The sequence below is a fragment of the Apium graveolens genome, chromosome 7 (assembly GCF_009905375.1).
Source record: "Apium graveolens cultivar Ventura chromosome 7, ASM990537v1, whole genome shotgun sequence".
Classification (NCBI taxonomy): Eukaryota; Viridiplantae; Streptophyta; class Magnoliopsida; order Apiales; family Apiaceae; genus Apium; species Apium graveolens.
This window is the reverse complement of record NC_133653.1, coordinates 149152784-149164837: the sequence shown is the minus strand read 5'-3', so window position 1 is coordinate 149164837 and position 12054 is coordinate 149152784. Positions and strand designations below refer to the sequence as shown.

The following is a 12054-nucleotide window of genomic DNA, read 5'->3' as shown; positions in this document are numbered from 1 at the left end:
TTCCGGAGAAGATAGATTTTGAAGATTCAGATTCAGGAAGTGAGCAGAAAGAACCAGTAATCATGGGTGATCGTATTGTTCCGGCCGATCCAACTCTTATGGACTTTTCTCGGCCTAAAATTGATGACATTCAGTCAAGCATTCTTCATCCGGCTATTCAAGCTAACACCTTTGAAATCAAGCCGGGCACTATTCAGATGGTGTAGAATTCTGTTTCTTTTGGAGGAGCAGCGACTGAAGACCCCAACATGCACATAAGGAATTTTGTCGAGATCTGCAGTACTTTCAAATATAATGGCGTGACTGATGAGGCTATCAAGCTGAGGCTTTTCCTATTCTCACTGAGGGATAAAGCTAAGGACTGGTTATATTCTGAACCAGCTGGGTCCATCACTACTTGGCAAGATCTTGCGCAAAAGTTTCTGGTGAAGTTTTATCCATTGGCAAAGACTGCTGCTATGAGGAGTGCTCTTACTCAGTTCGCGCAGCAACCTACAGAATCTATGTGCGAAGCTTGTGAACGCTACAAGGAAATGTTGAGAAAGTGTCCACATCATGGAATGCCCGATTGGATGTTGATCACTGATTTTTATAATGGTTTGGGGGCTCAATCTCGGCCCATGCTCGATGCAGCAGCTGGAGGCGCCTTGTGGGCCAAAAGCTATACCGAGGCTTATAATCTTATCGAGACTATGGCTGCAAATGAGCATCAAAACCCAACTCAGAAGATGATGCCTGGGAAGGTAGCAGGTATTCTGGAAGTCGATGCAGCCACCGCTATTGCAGCGCAGCTCCAAGCGCTGTCTATGAAGGTCGATTCTCTAGCTACCTACGGAGTCAATCAAATAGCTATGGTCTGTGAGCTTTGTGCAGGTTCTCATGCTACGGATCAGTGTTCTCTTGTCAATGAATCTGTTCAGTATGTGAACAATTATCAGTGACAACAACAGCCTGTGCCTGCTACTTATCATCCTAACAATATAAATCATCCAAATTTCAGCTGGGGTAATAATCAGAATGCTATTCAGCCACCATATCAGCAAGGTGTGAGTAAACAGTTCAATCCACCTGGATTCCAGCAACCACAACAATATGCTCAAAGGTAATCATATCCTCAACAAGGAAGTGCAGCTGCACCCACTAGTGCTGATTTTGAGGAACTTAAGCTGTTGTGCAAGAGTCAGGCGGTTTCTATCATGACCTTGGAAAATCAAATCGGTCAAATAGCTAATGCAGTGCTCAATTGTCAACCTGGAACACTTCCCAGTGACACTGAAGTACCAAGCAGGAAGGAAGCTAAAGAGCAAGTCAAGGCTATTACCTTAAGGTCTGGGAAAGTTGCTGATGCTGAAAAGGCAAAAGAAGGAGAAGCTGAAGTTGGAGATGAAGAAGCTAAGCAAAAGGAGAAAGCGGCGGAACCAAGGAAGACTACTGTTGAACACACTCTGCCTAAGGGTAATACAGGGGAGAAACAGCTCTATCCTCCACCACCTTTCCCTAAGAGATTACAACAACAAAAGCTGGATAAGCAGTTCGGTAAGTTTCTGGAGGTGTTCAAGAAACTTCACATCAATATACCTTTCGCTGAGGCTCTGGAGCAAATGCCTAGTTATGCGAAGTTTATGAAGAGTATTCTTTCAAGGAAGGTGAAACAGGATGACCTTGAGACCGTTGCTCTAACGGAAGAATGCAGCGCTGTGCTGCAGCAAAAGTTACCTCAAAAGCTTAAAGATCCAGGTATCTTCATCATTCCTTGCACCATTGGCAAGTTGTCATTTGACAAGTGCCTTTGTGATTTGGGAGCAAGCATCAATCTAATGCCACTGTCGATCTTTAAAAAATTGGATTTGCCTGATTCAAAACCCACCTACATGTCTCTACAATTGGCTGATCGTTCTATTACTTACCCAAGGGGCATAGTAGAGGATGTGCTAGTCAAGGTGGATAAGCTCTTCTTTCTTGCAGACTTTGTTATTCTGGATTTCGAGGAAGATAAGAAGATTCCCATAATCTTGGGAAGACCTTTCTTGGCTACTGGTCGTACCTTGATAGATGTGCAGAAAGGTAAATTTACTATGCGGGTGCAGGATCAGGATGTGACCTTCAATGTATTCAAAGCAATGAAATTTCCTACAGAAGATGAGGAGTGCTTAAAAGTGGATGTGATTGATTCTGCGGTTACTTCAGAACTCGATCATATGCTAATGTCTGATGCATTAGAAAAGGCCTTAGTGGGGGATTTTGACAGTGATGATGAAGATGGCAACGAGCAATTACAATATCTTAATGCTTCTCCCTGGAGGCGAAAGCTGGACATGCCGTTTGAATCTCTTGGTACTTCTGACCTCAAGAATGCTGAAGGAAAGCTCAAACCATCAATTGAGGAAGCACCTACCTTGGAGCTTAAGCCATTACCTGAACATTTGAGGTATGCTTTTTTAGGTGATGCATCTACTTTACCTGTTATTATTGCATCTGACCTTTCAGGTAGTGAGGAGGACAGGCTCTTAAGGATTTTGAGAGAATTCAAATCAGCTATTGGATGGACCATAGCAGACATCAAAGGGATCAACCCTTCATATTACATGCATAAGATTCTGCTAGAGGAGGGTAGTAAGCCAACTGTTGAGCAACAGCGCAGACTTAATCCTATCATAAAGGAGGTGGTGAAGAAAGAAATTCTGAAATGGCTGGATGCAGGCATCATTTATCCTATTTCTGACAGTTCTTGGGTGAGCCCCGTGCAATGTGTGCCTAAGAAAGGAGGTATCAATGTGGTAGCAAATGAGAAGAATGAGCTCATTCCCACTCGAACAGTTACAGGATGGAGAGTATGCATGGACTACCGAAAGTTGAATAAGGCCACGAGGAAGGATCACTTCCCTCTTCCATTTATTGATCAGATGCTTGACATGTTGGCTGGTCATGAGTATAATTATCTTCTGGATGGTTACTCCGGGTATAATCAGATTTGTATTGCACCAGAGGATCAAGAAAAGACTACCTTCACTTGTCCATTTTGCACGTTTGCTTTTCGCAGAGTTTCGTTTGGGTTATGTGGCGCACCGACCACTTTTCAGAGATGTATGATGGCTATATTCTCTGACATGATTGGAAATAATGTTGAGGTGTTCATGGACGACTTCTCCGTCTTCGGATATTCGTATGATGAATGTTTGAATAATCTTCGTGCCGTGCTCAAAAGGTGTGTGGAAATTAATTTGGTGCTCAATTGGGAAAAATGTCATTTTATGGTGCGTGAAGGCATAATTCTTGGGCATAAGGTCTCTAGCAAGGGTCTTGAGGTGGATAAAGCCAAGGTGGGAGTCATTGAAAATCTTCCACCACCTATTTCTGTGAAAGGAATCCGTAGTTTTCTTGGTCATGCGGGTTTTTATCGACGATTCATCAAGGACTTTTCGAAGATATCTAAGCCATTGTGCAACTTGCTTGAGAAAGATGTGCCTTTTAAATTTGATGATGAATGTTTGACGGCATTCAAGACTCTTAAGAAGAGTTTAATCACTGCGCCAGTTATTACAGCACCGGATTGGACAGAGCCTTTTGAGATGATGTGTGATGCGAGTGATTATGCGGTAGGTGCAGTTCTTGGGCAGCACAAGAATAATCTCTTTCATGTGGTCTACTATGCTAGAAAGACCTTAAATGGGGCCCAAATGAACTACACCACTACTGAGAAGGAGCTCTTAGCTATAGTCTTTGGTTTTGAAAAATTTCAATCTTATCTGTTTGGGACAAAAGTGACAGTATTCACTAATCATGCGGCCATTCGCTATTTGGTTTGCAAGAAGGATTCGAAGCCGAGACTCATTCGTTGGGTGCTCTTACTACAGGAATTTGAGTTAGAGATCAAGGATCGGAAAGGTACTGAGAATCAAGTAACTGACCACCTCTCTAGATTGGAGAATCCCGAGTCTACTTCACAGGATAAGACATTGATCAACGAGTCTTTTCCGGATGAGCAGTTGTTCGCAGTTCAGGAGGAAGAGCCATGGTTTGCAGATATTGTAAACTATCGTGTCAGCAATATAATGCCTCCTAATTTGACCTCAGCTCAAAAGAAGAAGTTTCTGCATGAGGTGAAATGGTATATATGGGATGAACCATATTTGTTTAGAGAGGGAGCTGACCAGATCATCAGGAGATGTATCCCGTTCTGTGAGACGGAGGGGATATTACGAGACTGCCACTTCGCAGTTTATGGTGGACACTATGGTGGTGAGAAGACGGCAGCTCGTATTCTGCAAGCAGGTTTTTTCTGGCCTACTTTGTTTAAGGATGCTCATCAATTTGTTTTAAGGTGTGATCGTTGCCAACGAGTGGGAAATTTGACGAGAAAGGATGAGATGCCGTTAAATGTGATGCTTGAAGTCGAGGTCTTTGATGTTTGGGGAATCGATTTCATGGGGCCTTTTGTCTCATCCTGCAACAATCAGTACATCTTGATGGCAGTCGATTACATCTCAAAATGGGTAGAAGTCAAAGCTCTACCGATAAATGATGCAAAGGCAGTGTTGAATTTTCTTCATAAGCAGATTTTCACAAGGTTTGGAACGCCTCGGGTAATCATAAGTGATGAAGGGTCGCATTTCTGCAACCGTAAGTTCACTTCTATGACGCAGCGTTATAATGTGAATCATCGAGTTGCTACTGCCTATCATCCGCAAACAAATGGTCAAGCGGAAGTGTCTAACAGAGAGATCAAGCGTATTCTAGAGAAGGTTGTTTGTCCGTCAAGGAAGGATTGGTCTTTAAAGCTCGATGAAGCTGTTTGGGCTTACAGAATAGCATACAAAACTCCACTTGGTATGTCCCCATTTCAACTGGTGTATGGTAAGGGATGTCATTTACCTACGGAGCTTGAGCATAAGGCCTATTGGGCGTTGAAAAAGTTGAACCTGGATCTAGATGCAGCTGGAAAGAAGCGAATGCTTCAGCTTAATGAACTTGATGAATTTCGACTCCAAGCGTACGAGAACAACAAAATGTACAAGGAAAAGGTGAAGAGGTGGCACGATAGGAAGCTACATCCTAAGTTATTCATGCCGGGGCAACAAGTTCTTTTATTCAACTCTCGTCTCCGACTTTTTCCTGGGAAGTTGAAATCAAGGTGGTCTGGACCTTTTATTGTCAAAACTGTGTTTCCACACAGAGTGGTGGAGATTTTTGAGAATGATTCGGACCAAGCGACCGATCCGGCGGAACAACTCAAAAGATAAAGAAGTATCGTTAATTTCTTCATGCTACATTCAAGGTTAATGGCCAGCGTTTAAAGTACTACTATGGGGACACGGCAAACTGAGAAGTGGTTAGTGCCGTTTTATTGTCAACTTGAGGAAGGTACGCAACGTCAAGCTAATGACGAAAAAGAAGCGCTGCGTGGGAGGCAACCCATGATTTGTTGTTACAGGAACCCTTAGAAGTTAATAACCTATCCAAAACCACAAAAAAATCAGAAAAACCTGGCTGAATTTTTTTTTTCCAGTGACCCCCTTAGCGCCCGCTCAGCTCTGCTGAGCGACTGCTCAGGGGTCGGCTGAATGAAATTTTTTTTAGTCAATAAAAATAAAAAAAATCAGAAAAATAAAACACAAATTTCAACCCATAAAACCCACGACCTATTCCCCATTTTCCCATGATTTTTACCCATAAACCCACTCCTAATCAAATTCTACCCTAATCCATTCCCTATATATACATACACCTATCCCACATATCTCCCACACAACTTCTACACTCAAACTCTCTCCCAAACACAAAAACACAATTCTCAAGCACTTTTATTCAGATTCAATGGCACCCAAGAGAGCAATGACTATTGATAGTAGCAGCACTATGCCTACGGCTGATTCTTCGAGGGGTACTGCTGCGAGGCCTCGGTTGAATGATAGGGCTGCGGAGGAGGAGTACACTAGGCTTTTGGGGAAGCCGATTCTGAAGGAGAGGGGATTTTTACCATCGGGGAGGGATGGTGAGTTGTTACCTATGATTGCTGAGAAGGGGTGGATAGCTTTTTGTGAGTCACCTGAAGCAGTGCCGATGAGCGTGGTTCGCGAGTTCTATGCGAACGCGAAGGCCCGGAGTATGACGGTTGATTATCACCCAGCGGCGATTCACCGTGTGATTGGGCAGCGAGAGAGGAAGACCACGGAGGAGAACTGGAATGAGAAAACTGCTGAGGATTTTGACATGGATTTGATTTGTGCTACTCTCTGTAGGCCGGGCATAGTTTGGACCTTCAAGACAGGAACTAATGAGTATCATCACTTTCCGGCGATCACGATGAACATGTATGCCCGTGTATGGAATGCGTTTATTTGTGCTAATATTCTACCTTCTTTGCATGCACATGAGGTCACAGTTGAGAGAGCACAGTTGTTGTGGAGAATTTTGAATGAGGAATACTATATGGACCTTGGTGAGTTCATCTACCAAGGAATTCTGAAGTTTTTGAGGGGAGCTAAGCACATGAACATCCCGTATGCATCCACTGTTACTAAGCTTTACCGAGCGGTGGGAGTGAACTGGCCGTCTCATGAGCAGTTGCAGTTGCCGGCCGCTCCTATTGATTCCGGGACTCTGAATGCGATGCAGGAGTGGACCGGTGGTGAGCCCGAGGAGCATGTGCTGGGTTATCGTCTTCCAGGAGGGCGTCCAGCACGAGGTGCTACTATGGCGAGGCCTAGGCGTGATGCAGCTGGTTCTTCGAGAGCTCAGGAGGGTGCTGGGATGGCTGATGCCCAATATAGGAGGCTGTCACGGAGGATGGATGCTATGTATGAGACGCAGAGCAGGTTTGCTCAGGAGCTCACCCTTGCGCTAGGGACTGCTTTTCGAGGCCTTGGAGCTGACATCCAGTGGCCAGTTTTTGGTGAGGACTCTGCATATCCGCCTCCTGATACACCACCCACTGAGGGTGATGATGATGATGACTCCGAGTAGGTATACCCTGTGTTCCTTTCTACTACCTTCACTGGGGACAGTGAAGATTTTAAGTTTGGGGGTGGTAGTTAAGGAATATTTTATGTGTGTGTCATATAGCTACATATTCATGATAGTTAGTTCATATAGTTGCATAATTTTTGCCATATAGTTTTTTTTATATATAGTTTTATTTGTGTATCATATCATGTAGCTCATGCATATACCATAATCCCTTTTGCGATGATTTACCAACTGATTTGTGATGTTGATGCGAGTGTAGTGATAGCATTAAAGTGATGTTGAGTCATGTAGGTTGATATGCATGCTAGAAACACTTGTATTTTCACTAAGTCTTAGAGAATGCTTAAGGTCTAGATTTAATGTTATGATCTGATTGTTTTCGAGGTTAATCTATTTATTATGCTTAGAATTTTATAATAGGTTCCTAGTGATAAAGGCATGAAAAAGAAAAAAATGGAGTAAAAAAAATAGAATTTGTTGCTAATTGTGGCTAGGCGTCAATTGGCTAGTAGCCGGCTCGTATGTTTATGCGAGTAGTCTAGGGTTGAGCAAGATGGAGCGAAACGCACTTGCTCAGAAATTTTGAAAAAAAAGAGAAAAAAAGAGTATGCATAATTGATCACGAGTGGGCTCTTTGGTATTCGAGTTATTAAGTTCTTAGGGGACTTTGTGCCTAGTGACCTAAGGCTTTTAGAGTCTGGGATCCGCTAACCTAACGCTCGCTACATGGATACCATTGTATAAGTCTTTTGTGGACCTCACTCATTACACAGTCAAATAAGCATTACTGTTAGGAATAAAAAGCATGATTCCATGATAAGCTCCAGAATTCTTGTAGTGTTGTAAGTCACTTTGTGCCTAGCATTTTTATTCTTTGTATAATCTTGTGATTTCCTTGATGATAGTTGAGTCATAATAATGGATTTAGTTTCGGAGCATATCTGTTAAGCATCTACACACATCACGTTTCTGGCTATATGTTAGTTGGCATGGTTTGATTGATCTTTAGTCGCCTAATTGCATTTGTTGAGATGTTGTAAGTTGGTTGGTTTGTTCGTAGTAAGGGGGATCGCTGTATTTCATATAGATTGCATTCATGCATGTTTTTATTTGTTTTTGAGTCTGTGACGCTTGAGGACAAGCATCGATTTAAGTTTGGGGTGTGATAAGTGGCATTTTATACCACTTAGAACGTCTTAAAATGGCTTAAATTGGTGTCTTGAAATCAAGTATTTTGTGTATTTGATGCGTTTTTCTAGTGTTTGTGCGTTTCATGGTAATAGTTGCATTTCGGGGGAGTAATCATCAATAATAAGCCTTGGCATGTGTCTAGCATCGCGAGAGGGAAGAAAGGAGTAGATTACAGCGGAGAAACGGAGCAAAAATCAGACATTTTCAAGTAGGGGTCTGAGCGCCCGCTCAGCTATGCTGAGCGGCCGCGCAGGAAACTGAGCGCCCGCTCAGCTATGCTGAGCGGCCGCGTAGGGACGGGAAAGTAAAATATTTATTTTAGACTTCTACTTCTGTTTGGCTTCCAACTTCTGTGTAATCTGAGTTTTATGGGACTTCTATATAAGTAGATTCAGAGACGTTTCACGTGTGTTGAATCGTTGTATTAATCGAGGAGCGAAGGAGATAAGGAAGAAGACCGTTTTAGCACACCGCAACGAAGAGGAAGCATATTTTCTTGTGATTCTTTATTTCGTTGTAACGTTGGATGCTAGTTTTCTTTGCTTTGAACCTATTTACTCTTGTGACGTACTCTGGTTTAATATAATTAGTTTAGTTATTATTCTCTTGTATTTATTTATCATGTTTTCATATGAACCCATGATGACGATAAGTGCTATCATGGGCTAATCGTGATCATGGGGTCGTAACGGATTTACTATGGAATTCTTTAGTTAGTTGTTTAATACCTTAGTGTGTGATGATTGTATGATATCTAGTATTGGTTGTGCGTATTCGTCTTATGTGCGTCGCGAACATATAAGATAGGGTGTTAATCTCTTGTGAAGCGATGGTGGATCTCGAGATTTAGAACTTGCCATGCTAGCATAGGTTCATGTATGATGTTGCATGATTAGTGGGTAACTCTAACCATTTTATTCGCCCTGTGTAATAAAAAGGAATAACTTGTGCTTAAATCATTATGTTGTCAATTTCTGTAGACATATAGGACTCAACATAATTGATGACTATTCAACTTCTATCTTAATTATGGATGTTTGGTAGAATGGTATTAGTACAATGAAAGTTGGCTTTTATCAGTTTCGTGTTATTCGATTAATATCATCACTATTGCATGCTAAGGGTAATAACAATAACTATTGAAGGAAGTAATGAAGTTGTGATCTCATGAGTGTTTTAATATTGTTAATTCGAAGTGTTAATTAAGTGGTTAAATTTAGTAGTTAATTGTAGTTCATAATTAGTTAATATTATTCTAAGTGTTATTGTCTTAACATTGAGAAGTAAACATACATTGGTGAGTGAGTTGAAGTGAACATAATTAGTCTGAGTCTCTGTGGGAACGAACTAGAAAGTATTATATATTACTTGCGAACGCGTATACTTGCGTGAATATTAGCGCGTGTTTTCGCCCTAACAGTAGTATTCCTGAGGGGGAGCTATCTAAATCCTCTCCATTTCATTGGAGGTTCCTCTTTAAGGAACAACTCCCCTCAAAACCCTAGCTGAAATTGCACTTACAATTGAAGCTAAGAGTTCAATTGCCAGTGATCCTGCTATTGGGGAGGCAAGTTTAACACATTAAAGTGCAAGCTCACTGCAAAATGAGCAAGGGTTTGAGTCCATGATACATGATAGTAACCTGGTCAAATCCCCTCCAATTTAATTGAAAGTTCCCATAATTGGTGAACAACACACTGTCACAACCGTAGTTCAACCTGTGAGTCAAAATATGACATCTGTAGGTGGTTCTATTGAGTCTCTTCCCTCCACCTCAAATCCGAATGACCAAACATCCACCTCTAATCCTACACCACCACAACCTTATTTTATCTCTAAGTGACTGCAAGAAACAAAAGCTCAACCAACAATAATGAATGATCTTTTCGTTGATCAGCTATCTGGACTTGCCCAAATTTCTCAACAACTTCTTACATCAGATATGTCTAACCAAGACTATGAAGCTATCATGCTTTCCTATCACACACAAGTTCAAGAACAACAAACAAAGATTATAAATAAAGCTTAACAATATGGTAATTGTGATGCTTGGTTGGATAAAGACTCAATCTTGAGATGGAAGTGGTTTTGACCAGATTTAGAGGAGTTCAATGAGTTACTGGAAGTTCTAAGAGTCTCCCTGGCCAATAACTACATTACTTACAAGAGAGCTTTGGCCAACACCATCAATTTCTTGAGAGTGATAATAGTGAAAGTTGACAACATTTTGGAGAAAAGGATAGTAGCCAATGTCAATGACTGTGGCTTGGACATATGTCTCTCTCAAATCTATAAAGAATGAGAGCATCTGAGCTGGATGTGATAATTGTCAAAGTTAATCCAGTAATTCCAGAGGACACCCAACTGCTCAGAGAACTCAAGCAAGCTCAGATAGCTACTTTTCCTGAAGCTTATCTTCATCCAAGCAAGGGGTGGCCTACATCTTTTCACAAACTAAAAAGTGCAAGTTCTTCACAGTTACAATGAATTGTGTAAGATGAAATGTGAGATTGATAATGACCTTTGAAACTGATCTAAAGTTCAAGAAGAACAAGAAAATTAAAGATGGGGAGATGATCAGAATCTTGGGAAGATATCTTCAAAATGCTGATACCATGTTGCCCAACTCATAATTCAACTTAAAAGATGACAAGGATGATGATGAGCATAAGCATGATGAGCAAAAACATTCTGGCTCAAATCCAAGTCATTCTTCTAAAATAACTGGTAGAGAAGTAAAAGAAAGGAAGCAGGATGAGAAGAAGAGAGATGATAAGAAAAGGGTAGATGAAAGAAGAAGAAAGAAAAGGGAAGATGGTGAAGGCTCAAAGAAAAATGTTCAATCAACTCAAATCTAACATGTTCAAGACACTAAACCTACAAGCTCAAACATTCAACTACCCTTGACCTCTAAGCCTAATCTTTTGTATAAACATACTGCAAACACTCTACTTAAAATACCAATCACCTCCAGCCAAACCACTCTAAAGAAAATCTCAAACCTACCTTCATTCAAGTCACCAATCAGAACTCACTACAAATCTGTTGGAATAAAACCAAAGAAACTTCAAGTTATTGAGAGGGCTATCTAGAACCGTTTTAATCAAAATAATTTTCTACCTCTAAACTGGCGCACAACATATGATGACTACTTTCAACAATTAGCTGAAGAAATGGTTGGGTTGTATCATTGAGGGAAGTCAGAATTTATTATCAAGATGGTTCCTACACTTTACTTGGAAGGAATTTAATGGACACATTCTCAACTACAGAAATCAAAATGGTGATTAGCTTGATGAAAGGGAAGGACACTAGTACAATGGCATGGAGGGCTGTGTTGTGTGTATGGTTAGTAGTGAGAGATGAAAGAAGAGCAAAATCAAAGGCTGAAAAGGAAGAAAGGGATATGAAGTATGCAACATAAATTGCCATGTTTAAACAAAGATCAAATAAGCTCAAGGAAAGGGGATGAGCAGAATTTTTAAGGATGGACATTTTCTGAACATTAAGGTTGGCAGATGATCAAGATTCAGAGTTGGTTACTGAATGGTTATTCATTGGATGATTGGCTCAAGCTTGTGGAAGCTCTAAGAGGGATTAAAATATTTGAAGAACTTCAAGTGCTACTAAATCTTAAGGACCTTATTAGAAAGGAGCCGGGATATGAAAATTTCATGTAATGAATATACTTGTCAAACTCATGTAATCACTCAATGTATAAAAGTTATACTTGTATTTCTGTCAATTTTATGTAACCTTTATTGTATCATTGTAACTTAGGGTTAGTCTTGTCACCATGCATCAATTTGTGATAAGCAATCTTCTCACAAATTGGGGGAGATTGTTGTGCAAGACATGCCTGTATTATAACAAGACTAAGTCATTTTGACAACCCTG

General features: G+C 41.0%; 1 non-coding gene across 1 annotated transcript; it reads right to left on the bottom strand.

The window, feature by feature from the left end:
- Positions 1–455: 455 nt before the first annotated feature.
- LOC141675897 (small nucleolar RNA R71) lies at positions 456–562 on the bottom strand. The gene has a single exon (XR_012556524.1). It is a non-coding gene; the product is annotated as a small nucleolar RNA R71 (small nucleolar RNA).
- Between the last annotated feature and the right edge of the window lie 11492 nt (positions 563–12054).